Source organism: Macrosteles quadrilineatus, unplaced genomic scaffold, assembly GCF_028750875.1.
Source record: "Macrosteles quadrilineatus isolate MER2022 unplaced genomic scaffold, UCM_ALF_1.0 Scaffold_1__1_contigs__length_201487025, whole genome shotgun sequence".
Taxonomy (NCBI): domain Eukaryota; kingdom Metazoa; phylum Arthropoda; class Insecta; order Hemiptera; family Cicadellidae; genus Macrosteles; species Macrosteles quadrilineatus.
Window position 1 is genome coordinate 160,980,219 of NW_026542594.1, and position 19,515 is coordinate 160,999,733.

The following is a 19,515-nucleotide window of genomic DNA, read 5'->3' on the forward strand; positions in this document are numbered from 1 at the left end:
GTTGAACGTCAACATAAAACTAAATGTGGTAGACTTGCTTAACTTACAAAAAAATTACACGTTAATAATAGTTATTATAATGAAATATTACATGTTAAATCTACATATCTTTAGCAAAAATGGGCCTGGGTTAAATGTTTCTTTGGAATAGACAAATATCTTGGCATTTTGTTTTGTTTTCATTATTTTAACTTAGCTAAGCTGTTGTAAATTGTCTTAGTCTATGACATCTTGAGTTTGCGATAGTCTTCGGAATATGAGTGATTGTAATGTATTAACCCATGAATGACCTATAGTTTTTCTCGTTTTCATCACATTAATAATCAAGCATATTTATTCATGATCTACTAGATACAATAGTGGATTTAATCCATAATTTACAAAAACATGTTACATTTAGGTTTTAAATAACTTCTTGATCAGGTTATTTAGGTCTTTATTCTTATTTAGGTTTTGTTGTTGCAAAAAAACAATATAGCGACCAAGCAGTATTAGTAATCTGCTAAGTTTAAGGGAATATAATGATGCATATGTTTAACAAAATTAAATCAATGGAACATACGTTATTTCTACCAAAGTACAAAGGGTGGATAAACACCCAGGATCCTACAGAGTTATTGTAAAGGGAACATTACTTACACTTATAAACTTAAAGTATAAATTATCATTACAAAAGTATACACAGTAACTGCAGTAAGTAGTATAAAGTATACAGGAAGGTACACTGACATATCGGCATAGTGTTTAAATATTCAGTTTTTTTTTGCCAAAAAAGGGTGTGAAAATTCTATATACTATTTGTATCTTGACATTTTGTCGTAGAAATTTTATATTGTCATAAAAGAAATTGTCTTATTCAAGAAAACAACTAGCCCAAACTTTTATTGAAATAACAGCGTTTTGAAATAGTCAGTAGAAAATACTTTGCTCAGAGAGGAAACGCCGTATACATTTATTAAACAAACAACAAAGCGATTGTCCCGGGAAGGGAAGATGTGGGCCGGAGGTTCGGTCGTATATCAACTTGTTTTGTTACACCAATGGTCCTGTGTAACTGTAATTACAGAGATAACAGGTATAACTCTGGCCGTCCAATCACTGTTATCGGACCTTAACGACTAGTACCCTTACAGTGCTACATAATAGTGTTATCAACTACATTAGTTGCGAACAAGAAGATGGTGTTGAATTAGTGATATTTCAACAATGTCATGTATTGAAGAAGCTATTATGCTATTATCAAGTCACACCTTTCTCTGTTTTTTGGTGATAGTTCAAACAAATAACAACAACAAAATGTTATAAAAAATTTAAATATCTGTCCAAGTTTATGTTGTCGGTTAAAACGATGGTATGCAATTGACGACACAGAGAAATATGGTACGACTATTTATATAACAATTATTCCATACAACATTGATGTAAATTAAATTCGTACTTCCCCTCTGGTATCAATACGTTGCTATAACATGATGAGACTATGTGTTATAGTAGGCCTACCTAGTTATTGATTGTGTACGTACATATAAGAACGTTATTTCGTTGATTCAAACTAGTAAAGACACTCGGACTAGTACAGATTAAGACTATAGTTTCTAGTTACACCTACTCTTTTTGCCATCCTGGCTGATCTTTATTTTAATATTATTGTTTGTATTTTGATTTTCCTAGATTCGTGTTTGGTTAGGTGTTTGATGTAGATTCATATTTAGATGAATCAATTCAACAAATTCGAATTTTTACTTTATACAAGAAATATGACTTCTATTGTACTAATTTTGTAATCGAATTTATACATAATTTGCACCCAGGATTGATAAATTGGCACCAAATGAGGTTCCAGTACTAACCTGCCACCAATTAACCCTATATTGTTGTAGATAACTATACGTTTCGGGGTTAAAGCACCATTTTCAAATTTGTCTCTTCAGTTTCCAATTCCTGCACTTGCCGTTGTCAATAATTCATCACACATAAACACACAAGGAATTTACAAACATTATAAGTGCGCGAGGCCGGTCGAGGACAACACCAGACTCAGATTGTAATATAAGAATTTTCCGTTTTTTACAAATGTATGATTTAGTAAAATATACACTACATATGATCATTTATTCGAGCTTATATTCCAGGTTATTAATAAAGTATGGTACACTTGCAGTTGTAAACAACAAACAACTTTAGTGTTACAATTAGTCCTATACCCATAAGAAAAGATAAAAATAACAGTGAGTTGGAGTAAATTAAATTTCCAACAAAGAAAAGACGGAAAGGCTCTTGACCGAAGCAAACTTAATCACTGAGAGAGAAAAGGTAGACAAATATTAGATTGTCATACAAACCTCCGTTATTCTGGTGGAGTGGTTTGCATTTGGCAATTGTTTCTTCCAATGTTCCAACGTTCCTAACTATTTATTTAGGGAAACATGAGATCTACTAAAATATACTGTACTAGATACGAATGCAGCATTGTAGGAATTACTTCAACAAACAATAATGTAGTTTTTCGCCTCAAAAGATATTTTAGTTAGTTCAAGGTATTAATTTCTATGAAAGTTCATTTTAATAAATCTACAATAATGTAGAATATTATCAAAACACTGATAAATTATAAACTGATGGATTTGGATTATTTTTAGGATGTGTGAAATTTGGAAAAATTTTACTTACGTAAATTGAATGGTTTTTTTGTAACATGTTATGTACTATAAGATAAGATCAATAACTTAATAAGTTATTTTTTTTGTGGATTCACAGTCTGTACAGAGCCCTTGAGACAAACGACTTTAAAAAAGTATGCTTACTTATTGATTTTGCGTATTATGTACTATCCATACAGTCTACATCACAGTCTACTTGTGTATGTAACCGCTTCTGTGGTACAGTCATATACCAACTGTGGTACAGTAATATACCAAATGTAGTACTGTCATATACTGGAGGCTATACCAGATATAGAGTCACCTGCAATGCACTAGACACTAGCCATAGTCTACATCACCGTATACTTGTGTATGTAACCTCAACTGTGGAACAGTTCATACACTGGAGGCTACACCAGATATACAGTCACCTGCTATGCACTAGACACTAGCCATAGTCTACATCACAGTCTACTTGTGTATGTAACCTCAACTGTGGTACAGTCATACACTGGAGACTACACCAGATATAGAGTCACCTGCTATGCACTAGACACTAGCCATAGTCTACACCACAGTCTACTTGTGTATGTAACCTCAGTTGTGGTACAGTCATACACTGAAGGCTACACCAGATATAGAGTCACCTGCTATGCACTAGACACTAGCCATAGTCTACACCACAGTCTACTTGTGTGTGTAATCTCAGTTGTGGTACAGTCATACACTGGAGGCTAGACCAGATATAGAGTCACCTGCTATGCACTAGACACTAGCTATAGTCTACACCACAGTCTACTTGTGTGTGTAACCTCAACTGTGGTACAGTCATACACTGAAGGCTAGACCAGATATAGAGTCACCTGCTATGCACTAGACACTAGCCATAGTCTACACCACAGTCTACTTGTGTGTCTAACCTCAGTTGTGGTACAGTCATACACTGGAGGCTAGACCAGATATAGAGTCACCTGCAATGCACTAGACACTAGCCATAGTCTACATCACAGTCTACTTGTGTATGTAACCTCAGTTGTGGTACAGTCATACACTGGAGGCTACACCAGATATAGAGTCACCTGCTATGCACTAGACACTAGCCATAGTCTACACCACAGTCTACTTGTGTGTGTAACCTCAGTTGTGGTACAGTCATACACTGAAGGCTACACCAGATATAGAGTCACCTGCTATGCACTAGACACTAGCCATAGTCTACACCACAGCCTACTTGTGTGTGTAACCTCAGTTGTGGTACAGTCATACACTGGAGGCTAGACCAGATATAGAGTCACCTGCTATGCACTAGACACTAGCCATAGTCTACACCACAGTCTACTTGTGTGTGTAACCTCAGTTGTGGTACAGTCATACACTGGAGGCTAGACCAGATATAGAGTCACCTGCTATGCACTAGACACTAGCCATAGTCTACATCACAGTCTACTTGTGTATGTAACCTCAACTGTGGTACAGTCATATACTGGAGGCTAGACCAGATATAGAGTCACCTGCTATGCACTAGACATTAGCCATAGTCTACATCATAGTCTACTTGTGTATGTAACCTCAACTGTGGTACAGTCATACACTGAAGGCTAGACCAGATATAGAGTCACCTGCTATGCACTAGACATTAGCCATAGTCTACATCATAGTCTACTTGTGTATGTAACCTCAACTGTGGTACAGTCATACACTGAAGGCTAGACCAGATATAGAGTCACCTGCTATGCACTAAACACTAGCCATAGTCTACACCACAGTCTACTTGTGTGTGTAACCTCAACTGTGGTACAGTCATACACTGAAGGCTAGACCAGATATAGAGTCACCTGCTATGCACTAGACATTAGCCATAGTCTACATCAAAGTCTACTTGTGTATGTAACCTCAACTGTGGTACAGTCATACACTGAAGGCTAGACCAGATATAGAGTCACCTGCTATGCACTAGACACTAGCCATAGTCTACACCACAGTCTACTTGTGTGTGTAACCTCAGTTGTGGTACAGTCATACACTGGAGGCTAGACCAGATATAGAGTCACCTGCTATGCACTAGACACTAGCCATAGTCTACATCACAGTCTACTTGTGTATGTAACCTCAACTGTGGTACAGTCATATACTGGAGGCTAGACCAGATATAGAGTCACCTGCTATGCACTAGACATTAGCCATAGTCTACTTGTGTATGTAACCTCAACTGTGGTACAGTCATACACTGAAGGCTAGACCAGATATAGAGTCACCTGCTATGCACTAGACACTAGCCATAGTCTACACCACAGTCTACTTGTGTATGTAACCTCAACTGTGGTACAGTCATACACTGAAGGCTAGACCAGATATAGAGTCACCTGCTATGCACTAGACACTAGCCATAGTCTACACCACAGTCTACTTGTGTATGTAACCTCAACTGTGGTACAGTCATACACTGAAGGCTAGACCAGATATAGAGTCACCTGCTATGCACTAGACATTAGCCATAGTCTACATCATAGTCTACTTGTGTATGTAACCTCAACTGTGGTACAGTCATACACTGAAGGCTAGACCAGATATAGAGTCACCTGCTATGCACTAAACACTAGCCATAGTCTACACCACAGTCTACTTGTGTGTGTAACCTCAGTTGTGGTACAGTCATACACTGGAGGCTATACCAGATATAGAGTCACCTGCTATGCACTAGACACTAGCCATAGTCTACACCACAGTCTACTTGTGTGTGTAACCTCAACTGTGGTACAGTCATACACTGAAGGCTAGATCAGATATAGAGTCACCTGCTATGCACTAGACACTAGCCATAGTCTACACCACAGTCTACTTGTGTGTGTAACCTCAGTTGTGGTACAGTCATACACTGGAGGCTATACCAGATATAGAGTCACCTGCTATGCACTAGACACTAGCCATAGTCTACATCACAGTCTACTTGTGTATGTAACCTCAACTGTGGTACAGTCATACACTGGAGGCTAGACCAGATATAGAGTCACCTGCTATGCACTAGACACTAGCCATAGTCTACATCACATTCTACTTGTGTATGTAACCTCAACTGTGGTACAGTCATACACTGGAGGCTACACCAGATATAGAGTCACCTGCTATGCACTATATCACTACTTGGCCCCCGCGTCTGGCGTGGCGTCTCCTATTGTTACAAGACAATCGCCGCCTGGTATGCCTTTGTAATCGGGCTGATAATATCGACCACAATCTGTTTTTGTTTTATTTAGTTCTATTTTGATTTTACAAGTGGTTCGTCTGAATGTGATCCTTGTAGAACAGTATTATATGGAGATCTTGATATGAAACTCTTATTTTGTATACAGTACTAGGTTTCTTGAGAACAATATTTGTATAGTAGTCATTTAATTAGAAAGATCTAAGTAGGCACTTATTTAGGTTGTTTCGGAGTTTTTTTTTTAATTATATTATTTTCATTGTGTCCAAATAATATTGCTTAAAAGTTTTTATGCATTTCCGTCAGTGTGTATTTTGCGTGAGTAACCGCTGGTACCATCACTAAAAACGAGTATACTATTACAAAATGTTGGTGGATTTTTTCTATTTATTAATAGGTTATTTTGGTAATGACTTTAAAAACACATGTAGTGTTAATGATGGGGGAGGGGAGAGTGTTCACGTGCAAAATCTACTTAGTCTAAGTATACGGCTCCAAGTCGTTGTTATCAATAGACAAAAGGACATTGTATTTAGTCGAACCGAGTAAGAACTGCTGGTGGGAGCCAGTCGATCACTAGGTTTTGTACCTCTCGCCACTACAATCAACAATAAGTAACCCGAGGGCGTCGAGTACAGACGATCACACTACAGTAGCCACCGAGGTGATTATCGTTAACATCCCCCAACAACCTTGATAACGACATTTAGTGTACGTGTCTTGAAAAAGGTTATGACTTAAACTACAGTACTGTAGTATGAATAAGAATACATGTGTAGAAGTCAATATAAGTTACTAATTAGAACCACGTGTTGACTTCTTTCCCATTACTTGTATTTTTTTAATTACTTCAATAAATGACATTCTAAGTTCCAGCTTTAAAAGATGGAAACTTCTTCGAAACACCGATATGTACATTTAATTAAATACCCTAGTAATATGTACAGCACACATTAAATTGTTGCTATGTTATTTTTGTCCGGACGGTCATAGCCAGATTTAAATACACAACTGTGAACTACTTTACATACTAAATATACGCTACCTTGATAAATAATTATAAAAACAGAATAAATATAACTTGTTATTTTGCACACTTAATACAGCCGCTTTGATAAAAGTGCTAATAAATTCTCTTTCACATTGTAACAGAAAGCTTTTAGACGTGAGCCCCGTAACCTTTCTTTGTTTAGTCTTAGGGAATATATGAAACACACCAGCATGTGTTCATGTCACATAAAATTGCAGGAACATCATTTTATAAACTAAAATAAGAGTTTCAAGGGCAGTAGGACAAGTGGACGGCAGTATCTGTATTGTTGCCAACCAGAAAGCTCTCATCCAGTGGAGGCCGCGCGTTATTAATGTGTCTTGAAGCCAATGTCTGTGACACGTGGGGGACGTGCTTGGCAGTTTCGTAAATTACTATTGTACCAGTAAACATTTTTGATTTAAAAATTTTACTATCATCATAGTGTAAGAATCTTTTCCGTACAAAAACACTTACTGTCTGCTAGCTTAATAATTTTGTTTCTCCTAGAAAGAATATATTGTTTGTACAAGTCAAACATTATTTACCAAATACAGTACTTTAATCTAAATGAATGTCTCAAAAAGTGTTGTGAAATCAATAAAGAGCTTTATGAGGACTCTTTTTCAATGACGATGCAAAACGGATACTACATAAAACACGACAATGGTCAAAATGAAGGAAATGAACCATGTAACCTAATCGTTTTCCTTTTAATCAATTTCAGTTTGTGTTTAAGACGTAAACTTTCTGGGTTGTATGTAACACAGTGTCAAATTATCCTGATGTTATAATCCATATTTGACACTGTTGATTATTTTCTGATGTAGTCAAGGAAGTGTAGACTACACAAGGTGTGTTCAGAACATGTAAAACTACAAAATACATAGCTAATTGCTGCTTCACTCAGATCAGATTACAACAATAGCTGTACTATCTATCCTATGACTCACATTCCATTGTTCAATAGTAGAACGTGCATTGTAGGCCTACTTGTCGAGACAACCGATCAATAGTACAATATTATTAAGTCTGGTCGCTAATTACACTTCCTGTTTTTACAGACGTAGGGTTACTATATTATTGAAAAGCGTTGCAATTTGAAGGATGCCCAGGGCTCAAGTGATACTACAAGAATTGTAAAATAAAACCTAATAACTGCTATATTCAACTTACTTTTAAATTAATATGGGTATTCGTTATTATTATATAGAATTGAGACTTTTGGAAATAACTTTGAGTTTCGTTGTTGGGGTTTGTTGCAAGTAGTATATGATTTAACCTTGGTCAAAACCGATGTCGTACAAACTAGATACCGGTGAATAATATTGTATCTAAGTCACATTTTCAGAGATTTCTAACGAATTGCAAACAATTAGGTACTCTCATCCATATCGGTAAAACAAACGTTCATACATCACCATAAATCGCAAAATAAACAGAATATTATTTACTTCGTCAATCATTCCATCAAATGGACGTATGTCTAGTGTACACTACACATTTATAGAACCTTATAAGCTCAATAACTGAAGTTATGGTATGCAATATGCTATAGTTCCTGACAGTACATTTATCCAGCCGCACTAATAATATACCAATATCATCTGTTGTCTCGATTCTGATTGATCAGAGTCGCTATTATTGCCTCAAGTAATATATCCTGACATCTATAATGATACAACTGCAAAGATACAGCTATTGCGAAAACTATCAAATATACCGTCTTGGTCTTGATGCTCTCAGACTACCTGCAAAATAGAATTGTAAAAAGAAATGCCTTTATTTATCAAGTGTTTCTCAGTACAACTGTTTTTTAGAACAACTTTCGTCAATAACAATAATCAAACTAAAAAATAAATAAATATAACAATGACAAAACAGAAACAAGACAATATAAATAACAATAATCAACCATCAGCGTAAAATTCTTTTATCTTAATTCCAAAGGATGACAAGGTATATTTTTTGAGGCTAGATGAGGGGTCGTTGTACAGCTTTGAGCCAAATTACGAGAAGCTTCTCCTTCCAAACTCAAGCCTCACTCTTGGAAAGTGTAGCTGGAGACTCATTTTAATAGTTAGTTTTATCATAACAGTTGGTGGCACTGTCACAAAGCAGTATTATGAAGTATGTGGCGAAACAACAGTTTGGATACATCTGATGATTTTATATAACTTCCCAAGTAAAAACAACAACAACAACAACAACACAACCAATAATGCTCAAACGCAACAAGTACACAATAAAATAGCAACCATCAATCTCCAAGTATCATGAACTTTCATGACACTTTAAATTTCCTCATCCACTTTGTCAATAAAATAAAACTTGATCATACACAGTCGTCAGCAATGTCCCAAGCATTATGACAACAAAACTGCAGAGCTACAACGGCACCAGTCATGTTAACAAGCAACATCTGTGTCTTAACACACAATGTTTTTAGTTGCATGAGTACTTCACTAATATTTGTTCCTCCATTCTTAAAAATTATTAATTCTAAAATGTTACGTCAAAGTCATTCCATCCCCATGTAAAATTTTTAGCCAGCTTTTTTTACCAAAATCGTCGTAGTTGATGTGAGCCACCGAAAGATTGTGCTGATCTAAATTACCGATTTCTGTTGAATACCTAATTTCTTTACTAATTCAATAAAATTACTTATTGTGAGCTATAGCAACTGTTATGACCCATCAACTTGGCCAGCAACAAAAAAAAATTAGTTAGAAAATAGAGTTTTAGCCACTGGCGCATTCTCTGTGACTGGCTCACACAACTATGTTCTTTTTTAACAAAAAAATTGGCTACAGCTGTTCCATATAGATGGGACGTCTAAATGGTCATATCCAATATATTTTTTCTTAACACAATTTATGGTAAGAAAACAATGATGTCTTAATAATTAAGTTATCTCTCGGTTCATTTCAATAAAATGTTGATATATTTGTATCATTTTAAAGTATTTAGAGTATTAAACGTATTTATAATATACAGGGCGTGACATGAAAGTAGTGTGTAGACAATTCATTCCTCGACATCTGTCGTCTACACCTGCAAAGACTTCATAGCTGAGTGGTTTGTGTATCTCTGAACGTTCTATGTTACCTATTTTATATTTTGTAAGCATTAATTACATATTTAATAACCTAACTTTGTCAAATCTGTTTACCATAATAAATTAATAACCAACACTAATTATTTCTGAACTTATATTAGCAATATAGCCAATTATTGTAAAATTTGCATTGTACCGTTAGAAAAAATGTGATTAAACTCATACGATTTCCTTGTCTTTGTAAAGGTTAGTACACCGGTCGCCGAGACATGTTGCATTAGTCGATTATGTCTGACACAACAGTGGTGACAGATGCCATTGTGTGTGTTGAGTGTAGCGACAATAGCGTGGTGAGCCTATGAAGCCGTTGTATTGTTAATTTTATTATTATTTGCCTGAGCTAACAGTTTCCTGTTGTTAAAAAATTTAAATGGGATAAAAAATATAAAACGAGAATAATAGATAATTTAATCTCCTTCACAAAACTTAAAGGCTAAAGAACTACTCAGACCCTTTTTTCATCTGAAAAATAAACAAATAAACCATGCTTAAGGTTGGTAACTAATCCATAATTTCGTAACAGGTAATACAAGAACGTGTAAACCAATATATTGCAAGATAAATATGTTATATCAAAGACAATATATCCAATTACAGCGTCAGTGGCTTGCTGGTGAAGTCAAAAGGTTGTCAACTAGAACATGTATATCTTTTGTGACATTTTCTGCAGTGTTGTCGCGAGCTTTAATGTTGTTTTATGAACTAGTACGGGTGACCCTAATTTTAGATGCTAAAGTTAGCATCCGATTGAATGATAGGAGTAATATTTGTTAACTTTTTAATTCGCAACACATTTTAATTTTATAGAGACGTTTTGTGATAAGCATGTCCTTAATTGTGCATTGATTAAAGTTAGTTACAATATTTTGGTCTGGTCTTCCTTAACGCTTCATTAAGTTATCCTTACAGGGAAACCTTGACTTTACTTAATTTAAGTTGTAAATATCTTATATTTATCATGGCACACATTTTGTGAGTGAAAAATATTCTAAAATGTATCATTAAACGGCTTCGAAGGTTGCGTATATGCTTTATTTGCATTCTTTGAAGAATGTTTAAACCTAAATATACACCCGGTTGAAATTTATTAGTTTTAAGAACTGCCACTAGCTGTAAACCAAAACAACTTCAATATACTCGTACGCAATAAGGTAAAAATTTAAAACAATATCCTAACTATTTGCGGATTGGCAAATTAGCGAGGTCAATCCGAAAATTGGGACGATGCAATGGCAAAACAGTATAACAGAACACTTGTGCCACTAATGACCAACATAATTACATAATGGAACATTATATGGCGTTCTGGATATGTTTACCCCCACACTGAACATTTTAGGATGTCGAATGCTATCCAAAGGCCACGATTGTAAATATCACATACATAGATTGAATGTAGGCCTACTATCTTTTTAAAATGTAAACAAATGTGTTTTTTTTATTATATGATAAACTACGTATTTTAAGACCACTTGATTTATACGCAAACTTTAACGATTTACATGATAAAGTATACATAAAATAAATATGTTTGGGTATGTTATAATAATAAAAAAATAAACCAGTTAGATGTTATAATCTTACGAGTTACACTATTAGGCAGTATATTAAGCTTATATTACTCACTCGGGATATAGGCATGAGCGTAAAAAGTGCTGGAACATTATTATTCAATGTCTTTATATACATTTTATAAGGAATACGAATTTTTGAGCAAACGTTAGTCACATCTTATCCACCAAATAGTAAAATGTAAGGTCTTGATTAAACATTTTCCGAAAAATACGAAAATAAGTTTTCAATAATACTTTTGTAAAGGAAAATGTGTACAAACAGTAATCAGGGTTGCATGTAATCACTTTATAAATATTTAATTTTAGTCAGATGTCACACTTTTTATTTTATATTTTTTTGCTTAAGTTCTTTCATGAGTTAAACGTTTGGTTCTTATGGTTGAGGTTTTTCTCGATCCATGGTGAGTGTGTAACCTTACAGCAGATTTAATTAAATAGATTTACTACATTACTCTCTTCTGTATTGTCAATCATGACCTGACGTGATTGTGAAGTCCCAGTGGGTTAAACCGACTGAAACCTAGTGTGTCTGTTTAAGGACGGGCGGAGCAACTACTGCCGGGAAAAAATATGTGGACTCGAGTTTAAACTTAAATATTTCTGATATAGATGATGCGATTTTGTGGAAACAAAAGTTAAATATAAGCCAATTTAAATAAATTTATTTTACGTGGTAAAAAAAATTATTTTTACCAAAAAAAGTTTGATTATTGAAAAATCATAAAAAGTACAAACTTTTTAATAAATTATGCACGAACGCTGAAGTTTAAAATTTTATTGTAATAAAAAACCACTAAATAAATATTTCTGAATCTTTTATGGCTTATTGGTAGGTTTACTATTTTCATGTTTTTGCATTTGCAAAATTGTATTCACAATAGTTTTTATGATGCTGTTATTTTTTTAAACGTATTCTAAAACCGTTAAGACCCTACAAATTTTGTTTAAAATACCATCGTGTTTGTCGTGACAAAATAAATAGTAGTAATATGTCAGATTCATACTTGATACATTTCGCCAAGTATGAATGGAGATGAGTGTAGGATGAGTGGCGCGATCTTGTAGTCATGTTAGTGACTAAGGCCGACATATTCCTTAGACACAGGTGTTAATTAATAGCCCATACAGCTAATGGCTACTAAATTAGTTTTCATTAAGGCACAAAGTCGATCAAAAATCAATTTAAAACCAGGATTGACATAAGTTAATAATTTAATGCATTTAATATTTAAAAGGGTTATACTGTCCATCAGTGGATTTCGCTTTAAACAATTCTTAACTCTGCTAGAACAGTGTGATACCCTACATATGGCTGCTAAGCATGATGTGGGGAGCAAAATACTAGTATTATACATATCCTCATTCATCGTAAACTTTGTCGTCTGTACCAGAATCGTCTAATAAACCATATGTAACAGCTCACAGCTTACTGGCAGAATGATGGTGCGGTGACGTATCATACTAATGACTCTCAAGTCAACTGTCATCTCAGTCCTCGTCATGCTGTGTACTTGACTAATCGACTACGTACAAATGTCACTTGCAGCCTACTCATCAGAGAGAGAGCATACAGTGTCGTCGAGCGTGTTCGTCATTCACCTCTTTGAGCTGTTTGGAATACATATATGTGAACATAATTAACAGTGGTAAATTGAAGTAGGATTATTCATTATAGAATTGTAATAAAATAGTAATTCACTAACAGTCAGCACAAACATATTCCAATCCACTAATTGGTCCTTGAATGGTTCCTGAACAATAAGCCTCCTCTGTATGAAGTTTATTGGAAATATTAAGTTATTGATGTGGCATTTCCCATCGTAACAGGCAAATAATAACCTTTTCTGACGTTTAAGGATCCTAAATCTTATAATTATATTTTGGATTGATTTCGGGTTAATTCGCATGAAGAAGTAGTTATTCCTTTTTCAGGCGAGACAGAACTCACACTTAAGTTGCGTAAACTCAATGCAGAATAAAACACGTGTGAATCATATTAGTCATATTAGGTGGAAACGAAGCGTTAGCTCACGTCTTTGAGGCGTGTTTAAGGATATCGATGGTTTAAGGTTGAAGAATTTGTTGAAACATCGTTTAACTCGTTCTATTAAGATGATGCTCATCAACAGTCACACTGATATTACACAACAAACATTGAATAATTAGAATAAATATGAGTTTAATAACACATCATGAATCAATAATATACGGTAGTTTTTCCCATACAAATGTTTGATAGTGATCTTTCAACAAAAGTTGTAGGATCGTTGTAATAAAATCGCTTTATTAACAACCATTTCCATTTTACCGAAACACAACATTGAGTAGATAACTGAGATTTTGGAGATTTAATGTATTCTTTTCAGTATATAATGTAAATTTATGTTTACAAAAAAGAAAAAGAGTTTAATAAACAATTGAAGTTATTTACAAATTTAAAACTTCAAATGGCTACTCTTACCTCCCTTACCTTTGGAAATAAATCAAGTTCTACGGTGATACCAACAGGGTTTTGAGCACTTTCATTTCGCTTGAAACAGTAATAAATTTTCCAGTATCATATACTTCCCAAACAAATAACGTGGTGAAATAATTTGCTGAAAGTTCATACAGCATACGGTAATTATAACAATTATATCTTAATACCATGCTAATATCCCGCCCATGTTCCAACAAGCGCCCAGTTATTGCAGATAACCCAATTATAACACACACAACACACGTCATTGCTTTCAGTGGATTTGTTGATTTGATTATTTTTTTTGTAGCCTTCAAGTTTAGCTCTTGCTGTTCGGAGTAACTCAACGTTGTTACACCTATATTGTTAGTCTTTTAATACAGTTACATTAATATTATATACATATATATATAATATATATATATATATATACATTAATACGAGTACAGACACAGGAACAAGCAAAACACATGTATTTCCTTGCATTGCATTAGTTAGAGAAGTATAAGTCCAATTTAATGGTAGGCTTAGTAAACATCTAAAAAGCCTAACCTAATGGAAAATAATAAAACCCTAAATATTACGTTTTAAGAGGAAACATATCTTCACACGACTAGACAAATATATTTGTAAAAGATTTAAAATTGCAAATATAAAACTATGTTTAAATGGAATATATACTTTTAAGATAAATTACATTGACGAAAGTGAGCTAATTATTTTCTTATTTGATCGTTTGGAGTAAAGAGTGCAAGAAATATTAAAGGATCTCTTAAAATAATACTTACCCAAAGAGGTTTATTGAAAGGTCCACTAACAAATGACTGTGTTATTAATTGGCTGTAAGGTGGTCAGTGGGGATGGACAAAGAGACTGGTTAATAGAACGAAGGGCAACTGCAATTAAGAATACAGCTCTATACCTCCAGAACGCCGAATTAGTTAATGAAAGGGCAGAGACGAGCTAAAAAGTCCATTCCCTTTGAAGTTTTACTTTTAACAAGACGTAAAGTAATTATGACGAGTCTTCATTTATTTTTTATCAACAACAGTATACAGTGGACTTGTCTTTCGTTATAACAGTTTGTTTCTTTGTAGTTTACTTAGAAAACATATCAACTCTTTTGATGTTTAATCATTTATAGATTTATGTCGTAATTATTTAGAAACACGTCTCCACGTATTTAGAAATATTTCAGGAGATGTTTTCAATCCACTTACCTATATTTTTATATATTAAAATAGTTTGGTCTTTTATTTTGTTTAATGGTTAAGGGTACCGTATACAAGGGGGACAATGGTTTCATGTTTTATGATATTTTGTAAACCAACTATTGTTACCATTATGGTTTGGCCTGAATAAATCTATTCCAAACAATTAAATCGTCTCTTTTGCTTTGTGATATAATACTAACGCATATATTTTCGGAAAATTACATTGTTTTCGAATATTTCCCTCAAGAACAAAAACTTATTTTAATTTGTATCTATTAAGGAACGTTAACTGAAGTCCAATTATATTGTAAGGACCGGTATAAACTCCAAAAGTCGATATTTTCTTAGGTAGTATAGTTATATGGCACAATCGCAAAATTATATCTAGAACTAAAATATATTTAGTTTATAATCGATACAGCGATTATCAAATTTGAAGGTGAGCTATAACCACTCTGCTACGATTATCACTCATAAGTTATATATTATAACCACAAATAACACCACTTTTATTCGCCTGAAAGCTCTCCTCCAATACTGTTTTGCCAGAGTTGCAATAAAGGAACGTCCAATTATCAGTCGCACGAAGGTGACAGCTCTACACCAATTTGTGTCACTTCCCTCGAGTTAAAGTCGATCCCTCCACTCACATTGAGGCTATTCTTTATTGAAGAAATTTCAGTCTTTCTGCAATGTAATGTAAGATGAAGTATACATATCATAGATATGTATCAAGCAAACCTTCATAAAGACGCATAATCTATAAACTATGCTTATACACGTCTACCACAGTTTTCACACTTTTGTATGTTACTTTACCAATTATGGGTGGGGCGATCCTTCTAGATGTCGAAACTGTTATGGTAAACCCAAAACAAACTACCACAAAAATCTAATGTAATCAAACTGTACTATTATAAAGAAGAGGTGGTGTCTGTCTGTGTGTGTTTGTACGCGCTAACCACAAAAAACTACTGAACGGACTGCGCTCAAATTACACACAAATAAAGCTAGAGCTTCAAGGGTACGATTGCCATTTCGATATTGACCTAGGACTCTGCCCTGTAGGCGTTCCAAGTTCTGAGGTGAGAGATAACCAAATATAAAGTAAACATATTGATTGATGGTCTCCATGGAAACAAAGAACAAATCCACAAAGTTTAACCATCAAAAACATTTTGACAACACATATATTCCACACAGTTATATCAAACTATTAAATACTACACGAATATTAGAATGGGAACGGTATGGATCTATAAACGTAACAAATTATGTCACTTGATTTAACATTACTAAAATTGAACTGTCTAACCATGTTTTTTTGTTTACAGTTTCGAACATTTTCTTGGATTAGGCCTTATAGATTCTTTAAAAAAAGTTGAAAATTGTGCAATTTTACTCAGTTAAGATATGTAACTAATGATTAAAACATTCTTTTAACTCCTCCAACCCGTGTAATGAATGGGTACATAAGCTAGTTCTCCTAAGAAGTACTGACATTAATATAATATCATACCCTATTATAAAGGTAACGTCAAAATAAGTATCTTGTCATTCATCTGCAGTACTGGGTCTCTCTCAACCGTATTACAAGTTGCCCTTTGTAGTCCTAATGACAAATGCAATTCGTAGAATGGTTCACAAAGGTTTTCCTGGTACATCTTGAACACGTAATTGAAGAAGCCACAACGCAAATAGTAATCCAGAGTAACGAATTGATCTTGGAGACGAATTGGTTTACCAACTAAAGGCTTGTTGCGCATTGTCCGATAGCTATTGAGCACAATGTTACTAGTCAGTGTAGGTTTGTACTCACTTTTTAGCATATATTTACCTACTGTATGTTGAACAAATTTACTAATTCTTTCTTATTATTTGGAAATAAAAGAGTTAGAGAATTAGTTCCATCGCAGACAATAGAATGGTCTATAGTCTGTGGTTCCATGAATAGAACTTTTTTATTAATATATACGTGACATTAGTATACTATATTTCCATGATCTTCTTCAGAAATAGGCCTACCTGTTTTTAAAATCACCATTTTTGTCACATTGATGAATGCTTTTATTGTGAAATGTGACAGTAATCGGTGGTTGTTATACACAATTTTAAATCTTTTTAAAAGGTTTAACTTTCTGATAATATTTGATACCTTCAGTGAAGCTTCGCAACGTAGAAATAAAGCTAGTTGAATAGTCGTTCAATAGAATAGTACTAGTTGGATTTTGACTTAGTCAAAGAAAGATAATAAAGTATAAACCTTAATCAACTTTAAACTATTAAGATAATTAAGTAGAATCTCATACAACACCCCAATAATGTTGATTTAGTACATTGCTATTGTACATTTTATTAGGATTCCAAAAATTACCTCTAAATCAAGGATATGTAATATTAACATAGCAATATAAGTTTTTCAATAACAACAGCAATTATTTTGTATCTTAATTTATATGTTATCCCCTTACTGTTTGTGTTGGGGCGTCAAATATACACAATTCAATCAATATTATCATCTAATGTGACACAACCCTATTCAATACATATGAACAGACACCCTGAATATCACATATTTTTGTATTGTGTTTTGTTTTCCAGTTAACGAAACCGTAAAATGATTTGTAGTATTTACCAATACTTATCTACAATATTATTTAGCACATCAATTAGTTATACATTGTATGTTTGTATCATAATGTTTTTTTAAATGGATCGTATATTTTTAGCATGCAAATGTTTTCTCTAGGCTCTGTTGTTAATGAGGCGGGCTAAGGGCAATCAAGGCTCATCCCCCACACTAATTGAAGGACTCAAGCTTATTACAACTTTGCTCTTTGTGCAGACTGAGTGATCCTAATGACTGGGGCCGGTTCACTTTAGCAGAATAAAGTAGTTTCTAGGAATTGTAGAACTTTGTAAGTCTAATTGCATGGAAATCCAGCCATTTATAAAAATATGCTTTAAATACCAGTAATTGGGATAAAGTTTTATCTGGTTATTAAAAGAATAATGTACATGAAGAAGACTATTAGGTAGACTTTCTGCTTTTAAAGATATTTCATCCGAAAACACCAAAGCGTATGTTAAGACAGCATCAAAATCTACCAGGGCTAATTTTAGCGAAAACAAATGTTCCTTTAAATAATATAAAACTTATTGGGTTATTAAGTTACATATTAAAATATAGTTTTAACATCTCATACGTAAATAATCCTTTTTTTTGGACCTGTTTTTAATAAGCTATCATTAAAACCGACTCATGCAGTTAAGCAAAATTTTTCAGGGTTTCAGCAATTAAAATCCTCAATGGTTTGTATAATATACTCGGCATTTCAGAAACGCCGTGTCCACAAATGCATCATAGACATTGCACAGACTAATATAGTGCAAAAACACTAATAATGTTAACAAAATCATTTGCCGGTTTAGTTGGATTAACCTCAAAGAAACTTTCCCGCGCTAAAATAATTTGCAGTATTGCTCTGACAGGGAAAGAGCGAAACTTGTTCTTAAACTTGTTACACAGAACAAATTGAACCAGAACTGTCAGCTTTGTGCTCAGATAATAAGCACAACGCCCGACCAACTCAGCCTCCTCAGCTCCCAGTCCCCGTTGTCTGAATGTAAAATAAATTGCTTTAACAAAGCGCAACTTTCAAACTTAAAATAAACAACTCAATACACTTTGCTTAATTTGCAGTTCACGAATCGTCATAACTATTCTTGAGACTGTATAACTTACTTACTTGATTATCTCTCAATAAAACGTTCTCTATAAATTAATTTATTTCTGATCACATGATGTTAATTGTATGTGCAAGAATGGAAAGCATATGATTTTTGATTACATTCTAAAACCGCATTAGGTTGTAAAAATGTCACAAAAACAACAAACATTTAGATTGAAATGGTTTTAAGATTCTTAATGATAAGAAAGCACTGGAGTAGGTCAAATTTATTTATGTGCACATGGTCTGCATTCTACTGCTTTAATTTGTTAAAGCCAGATTTCATTTGTTCCTAAAACCAAAGATTACATACATATGTAATCTTTGCTAAAACATATTCCTGTATGACCAAACAGACCTCAGCTCCTTTGTGAGATTGAAGTCCAACCAAATGGGGCAAAACTTGGGTCTATAGTTAGCAAATGGATACCCAGCCTCTTCCATCATGATCTTAATTATTGTTAAACATAAACACTATACACAAAGAGACTTAACTAAGATCTTATTCAGTATTCAGCTGTCGATATAGAATCTTTTATAACAATC

General features: G+C 34.0%; 1 long non-coding RNA gene across 2 annotated transcripts in view; it reads left to right on the forward strand.

Moving 5' to 3' along the window:
• LOC128988591 (uncharacterized) overlaps positions 1 to 19,515 on the forward strand; it is a 204,678-nt gene that overhangs the window by 175,713 nt on the left and 9,450 nt on the right. The window lies entirely within an intron of this gene.